The following is a 20,637-nucleotide window of genomic DNA, read 5'->3' on the forward strand; positions in this document are numbered from 1 at the left end:
GTTCATACGGATGATCTCACACTTTCCATTATTTTGGGTCGATTGCCAATATCTTTTCTAAATCGTTTTACAATTTCCTTTGATCTTCTGATGACTTTGGTAGACGATAACATCGCAGTGTGTCAGGAATCGTTGGTTAATATATTAAAAAACTGAAACCCCGCCTCGACTGCGAAAAAAGCACCTAGTGTTAAAGTGTTAACCCAGGTTTCGGCATAGATAACTACACCTCCTTCATAACAACAATAAAACCCACAAGTGTCTAAGAAGACCTTTGTCAATGATTAAAAGAACACCCTAGCTATACATTTATAAACGAAAAAGAAAACACAAACACTACATACGTACAAAGTCAAAACCACTACTTGAGTTTATGGCGGGTTATGGCCCACCGAACATAGGCCGGTGTGAGGTGGATCAGACACCATTAAGTTAAGTAGTGGCTTTGACTTTGTACATATGTACAATTTGTGTTTTCCTTTTCGTTTATAAATGTATAGCTATGGTGTTCTTTAAATCATTGACAAAGGTCTTCTTAAGCACTTGTGGGTTTTATTGTTGTTCTGAAGAAGGTGTAGTTATCTACGCCGAAAGCTGGGTTAACGCTTAACACTAGGTGCTTTTTTCGCAATCGAGGCGGGTTTATAGTTTTCTAATATGGCGCAATTTAGCATGCAGTATTTTGAAGCGAAGGAATTGTACTCGTGTTCGAAGCAGGTCTTCATCACGGACCGCTAAAGCTAGTGTTGCGTATGACTAATGCCACTTGTATACGCAGAGCATCCACTTCATTGCTGGAAATTTAGAGAACGTGAACGGCTGAGCTCAGGTACACTGGGGTGATGGTCACCGGTTCCCCCTGCGGAAGGAACGCTGGTGGACAGGCCTTAGCAGCAGGATTTCCTCCTGTTTCTTGCAGGGATACATATTTGCTGGTATATGAGACATATGTGCGCAAAGGCTGGGACCTCAGTTCTATGGCTCCTTTGTCGGATTCCGTAGACACGGGACGCTTGCAGTTGCATAGCGGAAGAGAGCCTCAGCTGCCGCAGGTCACCATGACAATACTTTTTCCGTGGGCGCTCCTGGCAACATCTATCGGCTTGTGAAAGGAAACATTTTGCTATGGTCACCGTAATAGCTCAGCGCAGTTTGACGTCCGCCTCACAGGCTTTCCACGAACTGCTGTGTGTTGTGCGGGTCATTTTCTCTCTCAGTCAATTGTTTCTGGATGAATAGTGACTCTGTTTTAATTGCAGATATGACTGTGACGACAAGGCGTGTACTGGAGGGCGCGTTGTCGATGCTGCAATAGAGACAGAATTGGTGGGTAATTTTGTCTCTCAGTCAATTGCTTCTGGATGAATAGTGACTCTGTCTTAATTGCCGATATGACTGTGACGTCAAGGCGTGTACTGGAGGGTGCGTTTTCGATACTGCAATAGAGACAGATTTGGTGGTGAAATAAACGGCTATTTGTCGGAGGGGCAGTACCGGTTATTAAAAAATACCCTAGTGGTGGTACTAGACGGCATATGCCCCGCCATTGGTGGATTGTGCTCTTTGAGGGAGCTCCATGCGGAGCGTATCGTCTACTGGTATAGTACACTATGTGATCAAAAGAATCCGGACACGAACAAAAACATACGTTTTTCACATTAGATGCATTGTGCTACCAGCTACTGCCAGGTACTCCATATAAGCGACCTCATTAGCCACTAGACATCGTCAGAGAGCAGAATGGGGCGTTCCACCGAACTCGCGGACTTCGAACGTGGTCAGGTGATTGTGTGTCACTTGTGTCATGCAACTGTACGCGATATTTCAACACTCCTGAATATCCATAGGTCCACTGTTTCCGATGTGAAAGTGAAGTGGAAACGTGAAAGGACATGTACAGCACAAAAGCGTACAGGCCGACCTCGCGTCTTGACTGATAAGAGACGACCGACAGTTGAAGAGTGTCGTAATGTGTAATAGGCAGACATCTATGCAGACAATCACACAGGAATTCCAAACTGCATCAGAATTCACTAAAATTACTATGATAGCTAGGCGGGAGATGAGAAAACTTGGATTTCATGGTCGAGCGGATCTTCATAAGCCACACATCATACCAGTAAATGCCAAATGACGCCTCGTTTGGTATAAGGAGCGTAAGCATTGCACGACTGAACAGTGGAAGAAGGTTGTGTGGAGTGACGAATCACGGTACACAATGTGGCGATCCGATGACAGGGTGTGAGTATGGTGAATGCCCGGTGACGTCATCTGCCAACGTTGTAGTGCCAACAGTAAAATTCGGAAGTCGTTGTGTTATGGTGTGGTCGTGTTTTCCTGGAGGGGGCTTGCACCCCTTGTTGTTTTTCGTGACATTGTCATAGCACACATCGATGACTTTTAGCACCTTCTTGCTTCCCGCTGTTGAAGAGCAATTCGGGGGAATGGCGACTGCTCCTTTCAGCACGATCGAGCACTTGTTCACAATGCACGGCCTGTGGAAGATTGGTTACACGACAATAACATCCCTGTAACGGACTGGTCTGCACAGAGTCCTGACCTGTATCCTGTAGAACACCATTGTGATATTTTGGAACGCCGACTTCATGCCAGGCCTCATCGACTGAAATCGATACCTCTCCTCAGTGCAGCACTCAGTGCAGCACTCCGTGCTCTGCTGCTATTTCCTAAGAAACATTACAAAATCAGACTGAACGTATGTCTGCGAGAGTGGAAGCTGTCATCAAAGCTCAGGGTGGGCCAACACCATATTGAATTCTAGCGTTACCGATGGCGGTCGCCACGAAGTTGTAAGTAATTTTCAGCCAGGTGTCGGGATGCCTTTCATCACATAGTGTAAGTCCACTGTGTAACAACGAAAATCAGGAGTTGTGTACAACATGGAGGCAGTGGACGCTCTGGGCTGGAAAGCGGGAGTTTTGATTGGCTTTGCATGTCGAAAGGGAAGCAGGCTGAGCATTGGCGGTCATGTAGGATAGAAAGTAGTGACAAGTGAGCATTGATAGGTTATTTTTATGGAGATGAAATTTTTTGTTTGGAGTATATCTGAAAGGAGGGTTCTGATGAACCGGAAAAAACCGTAATCGGAATCTTGTACGGACTTCTCGACTCCGATAATACAACTACTGAAAGGATCAAACAAAGATACAGTTCAATTTCAAACACGTACCCGACTCATACGTTTGTTGTTGTTGGTGCCTTAAATTTACCCTCGATATATTGGCGAAAATACATGCTCGGAGGTACGCGTAAACCGTCATCAAAATTTGTGCTAAACGCATTCTCTGAAAATTATTTCGAGCAGTTAGTTCATGAGCCCAGGCAAATAGTAAACGATTATGAAAACGTGCTTGATCTCTTAGCAACAAATAATCCTTAGATAATAACTTTTCTGTCGTATCGTTGTTACTAAAGGCTTGTTCCATTTGGAGCAAGAAGAGGATGTTGGTTGATGGCCGGCATCCTCCTCTATAACACAAACTGCACGCATGTATTAACAGAGTTCATTATTCACAAGAACAAGAAGTTACTTGACTAGTCCACGTGTCGTGGTACAAGTTCTTCCGTAATGTGAAATTTAAAATTTTCCCGGCGAACTAGATATCCAAAAAGATTTCGGGCCTGCAGCCGGTCGTCGTTAGCTTCCGTCCACGATATTTCGACTGGACAACTGCCACACATCCTCGGGTGAGCCATCGAAGACTGACGAAGACGCCCTCTGTTCCGCAATATATAGCGTGCAGCGAGTATTCCGCGCTTGCGTCAGTATCATATTGACAGACGAACCACACCGCCCGCCAGCAGCGCCCTCGCTGGTGGAACTGCAGAACTCAGCTGTCTTCGGCGTCGTCAATTGCCGCGGCCATCGGAGTACTCTGACGTCTTAGTCTCGAGCAGATCTTAGAGACGACCGGGTACCACGCATTATCTAGTTGGTAGCCATTGTCACGGTTCATAAGATTGTCTGTCATGCGAATTTGCACTGATTCTTTTACTACGGAGTCCCAAAAGGATGTTGCTGTGGCCGAAATTGTTGTCTTGTCATACTCCACTGAGTGTCCAGTGGAAATGCAATGCTCAGCAAGTCTGCAAAAGTCTTAAAACACCTGTACACAGAGATCATGTAGTGTCAGATGCAGATAGTTTTCCTGAAGAGCTTGCCCACCTGAAGAGGGTTTTCAAAGAGAATGGATATTCTACCTGGCAAATTTGCAAGGCAGTTGCAATTAAGGCAAAGAAACAGGGAGTGGAGAAAGAAGAGAGCACGCCTACTAAATCTTCAGCTTCTCTTCCCTTTGTTGGCAACATTTCCTTCAAAATTGCAAGAATCCTCCACAGTTTCGAAGTGAAAGTGATTTTCCTTCCACCATCGAAGGTTTCCAACCAGCTGGAATCAGTGAATGACGATGTGGTATTGCGGAAGGCGGGAATTTATAAAATACATTGTCAGTGTGGCATGTCATAAATAGGACAATCACTGCGAGCAGTAGAAGAACGTGGCACTGAACATCAACGCTGTACTCGCCTTTTGCAACCTAGCAAGTCTGCAATTGCTGAGCATTTCATTTCCACTGGACACTCAATGGAGTATGACAAGACAACAATTTTGGCCACAGCAACATCCTTTTGGGACTCCGTCATAAAAGAATCAGTGCAAATTCGCATGACAGACAATCTTATGAACCGTGACAATGGCTACCAGCTAGATAATGCGTGGAACCCCGTCACCTCTAAGATCTGCTCCAGACGAAGACGTCAGAGTACTCCGACGGACGCGGCAATTGACGACGCCGAAGACAGTTGAGTTCTGCAGTTAAACCAGCGAGGGCGCTGCTGGCGGGCGGTGTGGTTCGTATGTCAATATGATACTGACGCAAGCGCGGAATACTCGCTGCACGCTATATATTGCGGAACAGAGGGCGTCTTCGTCAGTCTTCGATGGCTCAACTGAGGAAGGCTGGCAGTTGTCCGATCGAAATATCATGGATGGAAGCTAACGATGACCGGCTGCAGGCCCGAAACGTTTTTGAATATTTCTTCCGTAGTAGTCCACGTTAGCCTATGTACTGACTGTCTCTGAGCTAGAGGCTGATCTATCAGCGACAGCGACTCTTCGCAGGGCTGCGACTGATGACTCGACTCGTTGACTCGCTGTGTGACTGATTGACTGTGCCTTCCGGTTCGCGGCTGCGATCAAAATACTGGCGGTCGAGAGGGCGTTGGCAGCGTGTTACTTGCCAGTCTGCCGTTGGCCTCTCTCCTGATAGACTCGCTTGCTCCGGTGTCTAACATCGATTTTCTCGTAACCTCTTTGCCATCAGGTGTGCCGGAGACAGCACTATAACGAGCATCAGAGCGCATACAGGGATTAGTGAACACAGGGTTGTCGTAGCGAGACTGATTACTGTTCCACCGAATCCTCCAAAAATAAAAGATAAATCTATCTATTCAAGAAAACAGATACAAATTCCCTTCATGTCTTCCAGAGAGACCGTCTCCTCTCCTTCCAAACTAACAAGGTAGACTAGATTCAAAGAAATAGTATCGACATCAGCTGAGAGATTTATACCAAATAAATGGACAAACGATGGACCTCATCCCACCTGGTACACAAAATGGGTCAGAATTCTGTTTCAGAAACAAAAGGAAAAGCATGCGAAATCCAAACGAACGCAAAATCTCCAAGATTGGTGATCTTTTACAAAAGCTAGAAATTTTGCGTGGACTTCATTGCTAGTTGCTTATAATAGTTCCCACAACGAAAATTTGTCACGAAACCTGGCAGAAAATCGAAAGAGTTTCTGGTAGTATGTAAAGTATGCTTACGTCTACTCACAATCTGTACTTTCTTAGGTCGACAGCGATTGAAATACTGCCTCCCCTGGTGGCCGAGCGGTTCTAGGCGCTACAGTCTGGAACCGCGCGACCACTACGGTCGCAGGTTCGAATCCTGCCTCGGGCATGGATGTGTGTGATGTCTTTAGGTCAGTTAGGTTGAAGTAGTTCTAAGCTCTAGGCGACTGATGACCTCAGACGTTAAGTCCCATAGTGCTCAGAGCCATTTGAACCATTTTTGATTGAAATACTATTACGACAGTGCTGCCAAAGCAGAACTAACATACACAGCATTCCGAAAATCCTTCATCAAATAAGAGGAAGCAACTACTCCAGAATTTGAATCAAGAACAGCTACCAACATTAGTAACTTAGAAGCACATATCCTCAGAGGAGTGAAGCAACTTAAATCACTTAATAAAAGAAAGTCTTCCAATCCAGACTGTATACGAATTAGGTTCCTATCAGAGTATGCTGATGCTACAGCTTCTTACCTAATAATATACATCCGCTCGCTACATGACAGACCTATACCCCAAGAGTGGAAAGTTGCACTAGTCATACCAGTGTTCAAGAAAGATAGTAGGAGTAATCCAGTAAATTACAGGCCCATATCATTAACGTCGATATGCAGCAGGAATCTGGAACACACATTATGATCGAATATCATGAATTACCTCGAATAGAATTGTCTATTGATAGTCATTCAACATGGATTTAGAAATCATCGTTCTTGTGAAACAAAACTAGCTCTTTACTCACACGAAGTGTTGACTGCTACTGACAAGTAATTTCATATTGTTTTCGACCATAATGGCTATGTTTGTGACACGTGACTGCCTGGGATATTTATTGATTGCTAATTTCTGCTACCAGTCACTTTTTTATTCTATGTTTAATCTAACATAATACAACGCGTTCCGAACATGTTCTGTTTATCTTCAGGCGTTTATACATACATACATAAAGAGAAATGTTACTTAAAAAGAAACAGTCTTAAACTAAATTAATCTAGAACTCTTTGCCCGTTCTTTGTTACTGTAGAGGCTGGTGAGGCATTTGCGGGGTGGAGGGGGGCAGAGTATGGCTTGAAATCGAAATCACTGATGTCTTCAGCTGGTTTTCTTCCTTGTGGTTGACCACTCATCAGGTATGCTCTCTTACAATATTCGATAGCACGTTAAAGGTACTATTAGTGATATGTGTCAATAGTTTTCAGTGTCACGTTTCCTTCGCTATACCACATATTTACATAACATGGATTCGATGGAGTCTGTGATTTATGTTGTAGTGTCATTAAATTTGATTGGGTTGTAATCAGTTACATTTTGTTTGGATTCAGAGAACACTCTATTGCCACGCGTACAGATTGTAGTGATTACATAAAATGCTTTCTTGTAAGTTGCAGCTCTGTTCATTTGTCAGATGGCATACTACTGTGTTGTATAAGAGAGTTAAATAAAGAAGTGGACGGTTACGAATGTGTGAAACAGTGTAGATGTGTCGTACCGGTTTGCTATACAGAAGTGTTGTATTTGATATTCGGTACTCATTAGGAGAAAGGTAAGGGCCATTTGTAACGCTAGGCAGTAACATGAACAGCAGTCCATAGAATAGAATACTGCAATTTATGTCAGAAAAAATGAGCAGGAAAAATGACGGCGTACGTTATTGAAGCCCAAATTTCGAATCAGTTGTTATTCAATGGGTAGCCGAAATTGACAATTTGCTTTCAAATATAAGGTAGCCTTCGGATGAATATCATGAAGTTGTTCCTCAGAAAGCGGCATGTAACTCTTTGAATGAATAACAAAGTAGTGGGACGATCAAAATGTTGTAGGTAATAATGCCTCTGAACAAGTAAGCAGTGAAACTGCTAACAAATACAGTAGTGGAAATCAGTATAAAGGAATAGGTATTTGTAGGGAATTTAATATTGTCGATTGGAATAGTTGTGCACAGTGTAAATGCAACAGTATGGGATCCAATCGTGTCGCATTTGATGTCAAACGATTTAGGCAGCAGATGGTGGAACTCGTTATAAAAGCAGTTAGCTGTGTGAGGTGTCTATGTGAGTAAGTGCCTTCATTCCAGATGGGAAAAAGGCACCATTAGTTACACGGCGTGTTGGGTATATAAACAACGATCGTGACAATGTCACGTGGAAAACAGTTGCCATTTGATGAAAAACCAAATAGAACACACTAATTTCAAATCGCTAAGAAGCCGAACAACTCCAGTGAATTGACTGATAATTTCGTTAGATCGGGCGCATGATATGAATAGAATTGAATATATGGGCAAAGTACAAAATCATCTGACCCATGGAAACTGCTACTTTTGGGGAAAAAGAGCTACGGACTGTTATTTTTCTCACCTTGCTGCTGAGTTACAGTTGCCAGTCCCTGGCAGACACGTACGACAAATTTTGACACATGACAGATACCTAGCATTCAAGAAACGACTGCAGAAACCTGCTGCAAAACTCAAACATAAACAAGCTATATTGGAGTTTGCTGAGAAACGGGTGTTATGAGCCTCAGAATGTGATAAAGTGATCTTCAGTGATGAAAAGAAGTGTAATTTAAATGGGTTGAATGGATTTCAACATAATTTACTTGATCAGAGAACAGAGCAGCAGCTAAGAATGAGCAGAAATTTCGGTGGTGGATGAGTGATAATCTTTGCTCCTCCTACGCTAACGGTAAATCTCACGTTTTTTGACTGAACGCTAGAATGAACTCCAGCACGTACTCTGAGATGATAGAGACAAAAGTTATTGGAAAGTATGATTAGCTAGGAGACGAAAGCGTAATGTTTCAATGAGATAATGCATCTGTGCATATTTATGCTACAACCAAAACTTTTGTTAAAGGCAAAGACATTAATGTTCTGCCCCGGCCTGCACGTAGCCCGGATTTGAACCCCGTGAAAAAGTTCTGTGGAATACATCTAAAGCGTGTTTATTACAACTTAAGGCAATTTGAGGTCGTATGTGAGCACAAAAGAGCGATTTGAGAAGAATGGACGACAATTTCACTGAAAGAATTATAAACCCTAACAAAATTTGTATCTAACAAGGGAACCTCCCCATCGCACCCCCCTCAGATTTAGTTATAAGTTGGCACAGTGGATAGGCCTTGAAAAACTGAACACAGATCAGTTGAGAAAACAGGAAGCAGTTGTGTGGAACTGTGAAAAAATAAGCAAAATATACAAACTGAGTAGTTTATGGGAAGATAAGCAACATCAAGGACGCTGGAAGCGGAGGAGCGCCGTGGTCTCGTGGTAACGTGAGCAGCTGCAGAACGGAAGGACCTTGGTTCAAATATTCTATCGAGTGAAAAGTTTAATTTTTCCTTTTCAGTTTATGTGACAAACTCTTATGCTTTCATCACTTTTTTTGGGAGTGATTATCACACTCACAAGAAAACGTAAATCGGGCAAGGTAGAAGAATCTTTTTTCCCATTCGCCAAGTGTACAAGTAAGGTTGGTCGACAACATATTCCTGTCATGTGACGCACATGCCGTCACCAGTTTCGTATAGAATATATCAGATGTGTTTTCCTGTGGAGGAATCGGTTGACCTATAACCTTGCGATCAAATGTTTTCGGTTCCCATTGGAGAGGCACGTCCTTTCGTCTACTAATCGCACGGTTTTGCGATGCGGTCGCAAAACACAGACACTAAACTTATTACAGTGAACAGAGACGTCAATGAACGAACGGACAGATAATAACTATGCAAAAATAAAGAAAAATTTTCACTCGAGGGAAGACTTGAACCAAGGACCTCTCCTTCTGCAGCTGCTCACGCTACTGTGGGAGCACAGCGCTCCTGAGCTGCCGGTCTCCATGATGTTGCCTATGTGCCCCATGGAGTACTCGGTGTGTATATTTTGCTTATTTTTTCACAGTGCCACACAACTTCTTCCTGTTTTATCAATTGATCTGTGTTCAGTTTATCAAGGCCTATCCACTGTGCCAACTTATAACTAAATCTGAATGGCGTGCGATGGGGAGGTTTCCTTGTAAGAGAATTTCATGGGTATTTAGGAAGAACGGAATTTGGGAAAAATACTAACAACGCAATAATACAACAGGACGATGAGCGCCTTTCGACGAGTTTCCACTGACGAACGACTTATTTTCTTACACGTGTTACGAAAGAAGCTATATAATTCCGTCATGACCGTTTATGACTTATATATATCTACTACCTTTATAATAAGTTCGATAAATTTTGCTTCAAACATAGTATTACTTTATTTAAAACGATGTCTTTACATTGATTTCCATTACTGTATATTGCTTCTAATGGTGTCGTAGGGAGCAAAATGCCCCCAGTGTAAAATAAAACATCGGCACGCAATTTGGTGAAATTAATATCAGGACTAGCAAGGGGCATAATCACTTTCATCCCTAAAGATGCTTGTGATTTATTTATTACTCTAGCGATGCTGAAAGAAAACATTCTATGCACAAACTTAGAGGCAGTAAAAATTTGCATACCAAGGAACATAAACCGACGTGACGTCACTAGACAAGAAACTTCCGCCTTCTGGGAAATTTTGCCTCACACTCGGATGTTCCAGTCAGGGATTTTGTCTTGGAAAATATACAGTCCCAACATCTGTGGGTAGGTCTGAAGCACTAAGAAGATTCATTACATTTCATAACAGAAGAACGAGATGGGCTAGGTGACGAATTGATAACCTTGCTGCTATATCCCACATACGAAAATAATTATGGAACAGTGCAGGAAAGTAATGATACCTGCAATTAATGGTGAAGGTCCATGCGGGCAATATTGCTCGTCCAGCCAGAAATGTTATTGTAGATAATTATTTTACAAGTGTACCATTGGCAGAACGTGTCTTGAGCGAAAATCTAACTGTTGTGAGAACAATGAGGACGAATAAAAGAGAAATTCCAAAGGGGTTGAACGCAAAAAGTAATACCTAAGTGACTGCAAGTCTGTTTTCGTTTACAAAAAAAAGTACCTCTGTTTATTAGTTTTTCCCAACAGAAAAGCAAGTATGTAATCATCCAAAGTTTCATGCATCACGCCGGCCAGAGTGGCCGAGCGGTTCTAGGCGCTAGAGTCTGGAACCGCAAAACCACTACGGTCGCAGGGTCGAATTCTGAATCAGGCATGGATGCGTGTTATGTCTTCAGGTTAGTTAGGTTTAATTAGTTCTAAGTCCCATAGTGCTGAGGGGCATTTGAACCATTTTTGATTTTTCATGCATCTCGACAACTCTGTAGATGAACAAGATCGGAAACGGAAGCTTGAGACTGCGAGGTTTTATAACCAAATGAAGGGTGGTGTAGATGTTATGGATTAATGAAGTTTCAATTTTCTTAACGTAAGTTATTCAAAGAAGATTCATTACAATTCAACACAGGCTCTTTTTAAATGTATAAAACAATTAAAATTGATCCCAGATATATTACAATGAGAAACCTTAAAAAATATTCTTGCACGGTAATATCCTCACATATCCAGTTTCCATTTAAAATTATACCAAACGGGTCTAGCGGACCCAGAGTATGTAAATGTGCGAACGATATAAGTCATGCATAGAAGGATCAAGTAAAATGGTTTTATTTGTATTCTATCGCACAGCCGCATACTGCTGCATGAGAAATACTGGGACTAAGTATTTAGATACTGAATACCAACATACAACTGAGTACCAGAAACAACTACTCGCATCACGCATAGACTTGTGAGTCTAATGGAACTTTACAGTAAATACACAAAATATTTGTTAAGTGTTGTGATGCATGTACGTAGTTAGCATTAATCGTTAGCCGATTCTATGTTTCCAGAGATTTTATAAAGATAGTTTACTATAGTTTGATTAATGTATCATGTATTAACCACTTGTAAGTCCATCACTTATCTAGGTTGCATGAGAAGTATGCATACATGTTCACAACATGACATTTCACACGACAAGAGACACCCTCACAGACTGATACGCAGGGAGACGGCAACAGAGGTGGACGAAGCCGGTAGCTTATGGTCAGTTGGGCGCAGCCTTGGGTGAAGCTGGGATTCTGACGGCAGATGGGCTCAACTACCTGCCGGCCCTTGAGAGTGGGATCCCCGCTGGCGGTGAACATCCCAGGGTGGCGACATCAGGTGGCAGCAAACAGCAGCGGACAGTGCGCAGCTGAGATTGCACAGACTTAACAGCACACCCTTTGGGCTTGTCAGTCAGCAGCGAATTACTCTTCGGCATCAGTCTTCTCGCCATTTCTTTCACAGGATCCAGTGCAGCATTATGCTCTTTGTACGAAGTCCGATAACCTCTTCACCATTTATTCTCTCTGGTCTCCTCAAACTTGGCCAGACGGCAGACGAATGCAGCTCTGCGCTTGGAATCCAGCTATGAAGAGAATCAATACTTCTCTCTGGGAGAATCGTTGTTTCTTAACGACTATGAAAACGGAGTCGATCAAGACCATCCAACGATCTGTTTGCAGTTAGACAGCATCGAGATTTGTGCTTACCTATGCGGACGTTCTGAAACGTATTCCCCCCAAATGTTTTTTGAAAACTCCGTTTCCTAAAAAAACAAGCGTTGTTAACATTATACACATCTATTCTTCATTTCTAGGTGTTTGTTTCTCAACAGACCCACCCTGGCGACGAACACATTTCTCCCGACAAGCGCCGAGTTTTGGTATATCTCCTTTGTATAGTGTTTTACTTAATGGAGCCACTGCTTCACCTCTGCTTGCACCGCTATATCACTATCAAAGTGAAGTCGTCGAAGGCATTCTTTATGTTTTGGAAACAGATGAAAATGGGCCCAAGTCGAGCCCGTATGAAGAATGATCGATGTCAGTGAACCCAAGACGTCGGAATATTATAGGTCTCACAGCGTTTATCTGTGGTCTGGTGTTGTCATGATGAAGGAGAGGACGTTCCTTATGTGGACGAACTCTTTCAGTTCTAGACTCGCTTACAGCACACGTTTTCTTCCCCACCAACATAGTTACCTTAAACAACGCCATGTTGCACGTTAAAGTTTAGAGACCTCTGCAGCAGAGACCTGCAAACATGTGGATATCAGGAATGGAGATATAGAATGTTTATCATGTTTGCTTCACTGAAAAGCATTAAGAGTATACGCGAAATAAAAATTTGAAGACTTAACTTTTCAGCACGCTGTGGTATCACCGTTTCCGCGTAAGGTCTCCTTAAGGGGGGGTAGGAAGTCAAACGGGCCGACTTGGAGCAGGAGAGACATCACAGGACATTTTAATTTCCAGTGTCTATAATTTTACTAATAAATTCATAAAACTCTGTCAGCAACACCAGGAAGGATTCAGGATTCACATTCATAGCAGTGGAACTTCGAAAACATAACAAAATAATTTTTCTTACGTGCGAAATTTCATCATTTTTTCACTTACTAATGACTGCATTTGTTGCTATAGGTACGCTTTTCTTCATAAGTTAGAGAGATTCTTCGATGAATTTTGCACAGCATACATACCATACTCACAGGTGTATGAAATTTTAAAATTTATTTAATTTACGAAAAAACGGATGAACTGTATATTTTAAACTTCATGTTTAGAAAAAACAAAAAATTTTTAGTTAATTACCTCAATTTTTACCACAGGTTTTAATAGATTTGGAAAATTCTAGAGTTTCATACATCTTTAAGTACGGTTTGTATGCTGTGCAAACTTCATCGAAGAATCTCTCTTACGTACGAAGAAAAGTGCATCTATAGCAACAAATACTGCCATTAGTAAGTGAAAAAAGTGATGAAATTTCACATGTAAAAAAATCATTTCGTTATGTTTTAGAACTTCCACTCCTATGAGTGTGAATTCTGAATCCTTCCTGGTCATGCTGACAAAGTTTTATGAATTTACTTGTAAAAGTACAGACAGTGGAAATTAAAATGTCTTGTGGTGCCTCTCCTGCTACAAGTCGGCCCGTTTGACGTCCTACCCCCCTTAACATACAGGTATAAAGCGCCAACACACCATTTGTACTTCGCTGTCATCCTTTCTGTCTGCACTCATCATGCACTTGGAAAGCCACAACACAGGATTCTCACTTCTCTATCATCGTTTCTGCAAACACTTCACATTATGCACTTAGAAAGCAGCAACACGCCAGTTGTGCTTCCCTATTATTACTTTACGTACGATTTCATCCTCATACTGCCACATAACTACCTGACTGCGTACCTTGTATGCAAGCTACAAAGAAGAAGGCTGTTATGAAGAGTTCAGTCACTCACGGTGCACTGTCAGGTAATAAACTTGTTGTAATACACACACTTTCTGCCCATATTCTACTAGTGTAATACATTCATGCTGTGTAAACTGCACGACAGTGAGAGCAAGTTAGTCCAGACCTTGCTGCCACTCTACGAAGGAATGAAGTCAGATGCTGCCCACGACTGTACCATACTCAGAGGCGTTAATGCATGGAGGTCCTAGCCACGTTCCCTTGCTCTTAGCGGTTCATCAGCCCTACATCACCAGAAGGGTAAATTCAGTTCGGCGAGAATCTCTACTGCGGACTGCATGAAAATGAAGCCATCTTCGTTCAATCATTGCTCCCACTGCCAGGAAGGAATGACGTAGATGCTGCCCACAATATCTATTGCGAAGAGCCACTTGACATTCTCCCATGATCTGAGGGATTCAAGCGTACTACATCTCTGGCTTGGTACATACAGGCCGGCGGGAGTATATACTGTAACACTTCTGATACTAAATGAAACTGGGTTTTCTCTTTTGATGCTTGTCAATTCTCAGGATGAGCATTACTGCAAGTGCATTTCATTCTAAAGAATTATGTCACGGTGAAAATACTAAATTAATTACTTTTCTCTCTTAACAACATGTGGGCAGGGTGGGTTCTTCCTTGGCTCGGGTATGAGGTAGAATGAAACAGCATTTTTACATAAGATAAGTTTTACTGAAAATTTGTACAACGGTTTTCCTACTGGACGTCCTGCCTCGGAGAGCGGCAGCTGCGTCATTTGCGAAGCCTTCTGCTGCGGCAGCGGCGGCGTCTGATTACGCGTGGCGGTGTGTATCTCGTGTCGCCGTCTCGTCCAGTTGACTGGAGACGCGCATCGTGTTGTGGCCCGTTTAATTATTGAGAGCGAAGTCGTGCATCGGATGGCGATACCTTGGATGTGGCGTCCCAGTGTTTCTCTTCTCTAAGCGGCCGCTTGTGTCAGTGTTGTGCGTCGGCCAGCGGAGCGGCGCGGCGGAGGAAGGCAAGTGTCCTGGACTTGAACAACGGACTCCCGCTTGCCAGTCTTCGGCTGTCAGACCTTCATCCCAGCTCACAGGTGACTGCTGACGTGAGGCCGACTCCATCCCGTCCTCACGAGTCACCCGGGTACGTAAAAATCAGACTTCAAATACATTCTAACTTCTGTCTTCTGGCACCGAGGCTGCTGCTTGCTATTTCATTACAGCGGCGGACTTGGTGCTTCTGTGTACGATGTAGTCTCTTCCTGCACGACGTTCTTCAGCTCCAAAACTGAACTGAAAACTACTCTTCTCGGGCCCACTGCGTCTCGCGTATTTATTCATTTCAGTTCACTGGAGGTGAACGACTTCACGGTCATTGCCTCTACTGTGACGTTGAAAAGCTTCTCGAAGAATCTTCTTAACGTCGGTCATTGGCTCTTGGAATGGAGGCGAGGGCCTATGATCTCATGTGACAATTGAGAAACACGTGAGCCGGTTGGGCGATGCCCTGACGGCTGAATCGACAGCTTCTGCTTATGTCGGGAGGGCGATGGCTTCTCCTGACGTGCCGATTTCATTTGCTCTTCTGTCACTGCTGCTCTGCCCGCTGTTTGCCAGTATGTAACTCTCTAAACTGAACCAAGTTTGCCGGCCGAAGTGGCCGTGCGGTTAAAGGCGCTGCAGTCTGGAACCGCAAGACCGCTACGGTCGCAGGTTCGAGTCCTGCCTCGGGCATGGATGTTTGTGATGTCCTTAGGTTAGTTAGGTTTCACTAGTTCTAAGTTCTAGGGGACTAATGACCTCAGCAGTTGAGTCCCATAGTGCTCAGAGCCATTTGAACCAAGTTTTTCATTTATTTTCTAATACATACTTCACTTTGATTTCACTAAATTATTTAGTTATCTTAAGTACCACTCAACAATACAGCGAGAGCACCCTTGTACTGTCCTTGCTGCCACTGTCACGAAGGAATGATGTCAGATAGTGCTCTCAACCGTACCACATCCAGAGGCACTACTACAAGGAGATCCTTTTCACGCTCCCGTGCTCTGAGAGATTAACCTCTCCTGAATTCCCAGTTTTCTACATTCAGTTCGGCGTGAGTATTTCCCCGAGACAGCACGACAATGAGACAAACCTGGTCCTTTTCCTGCTGTCACTGGTAGGGCGTAACGACGTGGTGTGCTGCCCACAACATTATTACAGCCACAGGCGTTATTGCAAGGTGGTCCTCGCCACATTCTCAGGCCATGAGTGATTCCCTCATTCTTCATCTGCAGTTTTGCACATTCAGTTCGTCGAGAATATCTATTGCAGTTTGCACGACAATGAGTCAACCTCGTCCCGTCCCTGCAGCCATTGTCTGGAACGATTGATGTCAGTTGCAACCCACCACTGTACCATATCCAGAGACACTACTGCAAGGAGGCCCTTACCAACGTCCCATGCCATGAGCAATTCACCTGTCCTGCATCACCAGCTTTGTACATTCAATTCGGCAAGAATATCTCCTGAAGTGAAGTGGGCAAGAATAGTTCATGAAATCAAAATCATTTGACTTTTTAATCTTAGTGTAACGGTCATTTGACCATTAGGCTTTTCATGGACTGTGCGGCTGGTTCCGGCGGAGGTTCGAGTCCTCCCTCGGGCAAGGGTGTATGTGTTTGTCCTTAGGATAATTTAGGTTAAGTAGTGTGTTAGCTTAGGGACTGATGACCTTAGCAGTTAAGTCCCACAAGATTTCACACACATTTGAACACTTTGAACCATTGGGCTTTCCTCTTCTCATAGAATCTGAATCACAGCATACAAGCTATCTCCAGTTTTCGTTGTTGACTACGTTATTCCTCTTTATGTGCCGCTTTCTGTATATTCTTGTCCGATAATGTGTTAGAATTATACTGCTTATGTGATTTCTATTGTCATTTATCTGTAGCACATTCACACGTGCCGCCGCACAATATTTCATTTCTTTGTGTTGTTGGTAGACTAACTGTTTTTGAGCAGCTTTAGGTAATTTTCAATGTGATTATCAGGAATTCTATTACTCTTAAATATTTCACAAGCTGCGATATGGTCGCGAATAAAACAGTGATCCGACTATAGGATAAATTTCCTTTACTTTACGTCTACGGTCACAGTTTTTTTGTCGTCACACTACCATTTTCGGTCCATAATGACCATCTTCAGATCTGTTTTATAACAACGTGTCCTAATGTACTGGAGCCGTAGTGGCCACTATGACTCCAGTATGTTATGACATGTTTTTTATAAAGCGGATCTGAAGATGATCGTTATAGACAGGCTGAAACCTGTAGTATGATGGCAAAACATTTATGACCATAGACGTAAATTAAAGGAAATTTAGTCTCAAATCTGTTCATGTTTGCTAATACTAGGTACTTCGACAGCTATTACAAACACTTGTGCTTTTGCAGTGGTTAGTATAATCAAAGGACCTTGTGCCATGTGGTAATAATTTTCCAACCTGTATTCACGATGATCTGATGTCTTGCAAGGATTACAGTTATGCTGTCACCCATATTATAGTTCATATGTAATGATTTATAAGGTCATTAAATTTTTTGGTCCACTTACACAACGATCTACAATCTGTAGTCAAACGCTTGCGCACGTTATTTTTTTCTGTACATAGACGCATATCATTATTTACCTTTTTACTGCATTTTTTCTGTATATAAATATTGGGGTGCACAGCATTGAAGAATGCTTTGATCGTCAGTCAGTTTAAATGCTTACTATCAAAGCGGAGAGACAATAATTTTACAGAGTAACGAAGATGAATTAGTATGGTCTTTAATCTTCATTAAAATTTTTGTACTCCCTACTCAGTAAATTTAGGTTTTATTTATCTTTGTGTACTCCCTATTTTCCCTTTCTAATTGTTTAATTGTGCTGGAAATAATTGCAGAGAGCACCTGTACCATTATGACAGTATTAGCAACATTCAACACAGCCTCAAACCTCAAACTCAATATTAATTATATATACAATATCTTTCGATTTCTTTATAGTATTTCAGTGTTGAGTGGTGATTACATGCGTGTATTTCTTCTGTGGAGGTTGAAAAAGTCGATTGCCTGTTTTTCTTCTCCAGTTATTCATGTTTAGTTAGGTTTCTTGGCATAATAACCATTTCAGTTTTCAAATTTGTGCTTCTCCAAGCCCCACTAAGATGTTTTAAATGGAGCTTTCCTCAGGCACAAATTTTATGAGAGATGTCGGGGGGGAGGGGGGTGTCTTTCATCTAAAAGATCATAATTTGTTATATACTGTATGCAGATTGGGGCATTTGTGTCGCGTTAAGGAGGTACAGTGACCAATTCAGTGAACAGTATAGGAGATTGGCAGTAATGAGGTATGGTGTTGGTTGTAATGGAATTTTGTATGCAGTATTTTGAGGTGAAGGAATTTTGCTCGTGTTGGAAACGCGTTTTCCTCATAGATATTTGAGAGTGCTGTTGGGTATGATGGCTGCCACCTGTGTAGATAGAAAGCCACTTTATTGTTGCCAATTAAGAGAATACGAAGTACTGAAGTCGGGGTACAGTGGGGCAGTGGGGTGACGGGCGAGGAATCACGGCCACAGCTTCCCCTGTCGGAGGAACGGCGGTAGACGGACCTTAGCGGCAAGAGTTTTGCCTGTCTCCTGCAGGCAGCTGTATTCTACAGGACGAAGGACATTTCTGTGCAAAGGATAGCGCATGTGTTTTATCACTCCTTCACGGGATCGCGTTGACATGGGGCGCTAATAATTAATCCCAGCCTTCGGAGGCTGCCAAAATAATGATCCTTCTACGGGACTTCTTGAAAACGTCGTATCGGTTTGCGAAAGAGAACATTTCCCTACGGTCGCTGTAATGGGTCAGCGTAGCTTTATGTCCACCTCACTCCTCTTTCAGTCATCTCGACTGCTAGTGATACGAGGCCGCTTGGGTCCAGCACGGCGTTCCCTATTACCTTCCTGAACCCACCGATTCCATATTGCGCTAACAGTCATTAGATCTCGACCAACGCAAGCAGCAATGACGCGATACGATAAACCTCAATCGCGATAGGCTACAATGTGATGGTATGCATTTCTCCACCTTACACGAGGCATGACAACAACGTTTAACCAGGCAACGTCGGTCAACTGCTGTTTGTGTATGAGAAATCTGTTGGAAACTTTCCCCATGTCAGCACGTTGTAGGTGTCGCCACCGGCGCCAACCTTGTGTGAATGCTCTGAAAAGCTGATCATTTGCGTATCACAGCATGTTTTTCCTGTCGGTTAAATTTTGTGTCTGTAGCACGTCATCTTCGTGGTGTAGCAGTATTAATGGCCAGTAGTGTAATATGTCTGAACATCTGGGAGGTAATGTTCGGAAGAGAGTTGTGACTCACGCGGAAACGTGCAGAGGAACACTGGCAAGTGTGTCATTAACTTTATTGCATCGAATGTACACAGGCGGCCATCCGCTGATCCCCGAGAAGGCGCCACGCGGTCTGCCAAAATGATTCAGCGCCAACGGCAATGCCGGAACCTGCTGCGTCGGCTACTGGTTGCCCAGCCTAGCAGATGTAGCGCTCCTTCTCACGCCACGGCTAAGTGGTTGCAGCGTGTTGGCGGCTCCGGTAGCCCGGGACACGGCTGACTGCGCCTTCAAGAGCGACTCGAGGACCCCACATAGAGCGCCGAAGGGAAAAAGCCGGCCGCCGTCGTTGTATTGAGCCTTAGCACCGCTAGCCATCCGCCGAGGACAGCTCATCATTCGGGACGCCGCGAGTTCGTTCCCTGGCCCTGCCCCCGTGGACAGCAGCTTCCAGTCGGCCGAACGACGTCACCCGGAGAGCGAAGATCAGCAGCCCTCTCGCTTATCTCGCCGGTGTAGCTCCGAGCTGCGGCCCGTCCGCAACAGCTACGGCGCGCCTGTGGAGCGGAGATTGGTGGTAGTTTGCAGCGGGACGGTTGACTGCTGATACCCATCACCAGTGGTCGTCGTGGTTGGCGTGCCATTTCAACAGTCGTCATTCTCTCCGGTTCTAGATGCTGAAAGAATGGCAACATGACTACTTGCTTTGAGCCTCCGTTCTCTCTGATTTATACTTCTTTCTCCTATGCCTCTGACATAGTTCCATAGTTCCTCTGCAAAGGGCAAGTGAAGTGTTTTTTGATAATTACTATGTCATATTTTCTCAGCCCCCTGTGGCCCTACATACAGGTCCCCAGATGCTGTTGCAATTGCAACGTATGGGTTCTTCACAGCATATCAGTGCCCAGTGTTCTTCTGATTACTTCACACATGGTTACAGTGTCCGCCAGGCCATGCCTTGTTGCCTGCGGGCGGTGTTGTAGGGGTGCCTGGCTGAATCGTTTGCTAAATATCAACAAGGCCAACTCCTGCCATCCGATGTGACACTCGGTCCTTCCAGCCATAGGTGCGCTAAATTTACGAGAATTTCCCAAATCGATGGCTGTACTTATTTGTGGCGCAGCAGGATATTAAAACTGTGCTATTGTGGAAAACA

The sequence above is a fragment of the Schistocerca piceifrons genome, chromosome 8 (assembly GCF_021461385.2).
Source record: "Schistocerca piceifrons isolate TAMUIC-IGC-003096 chromosome 8, iqSchPice1.1, whole genome shotgun sequence".
Taxonomy (NCBI): Eukaryota; Metazoa; Arthropoda; class Insecta; order Orthoptera; family Acrididae; genus Schistocerca; species Schistocerca piceifrons.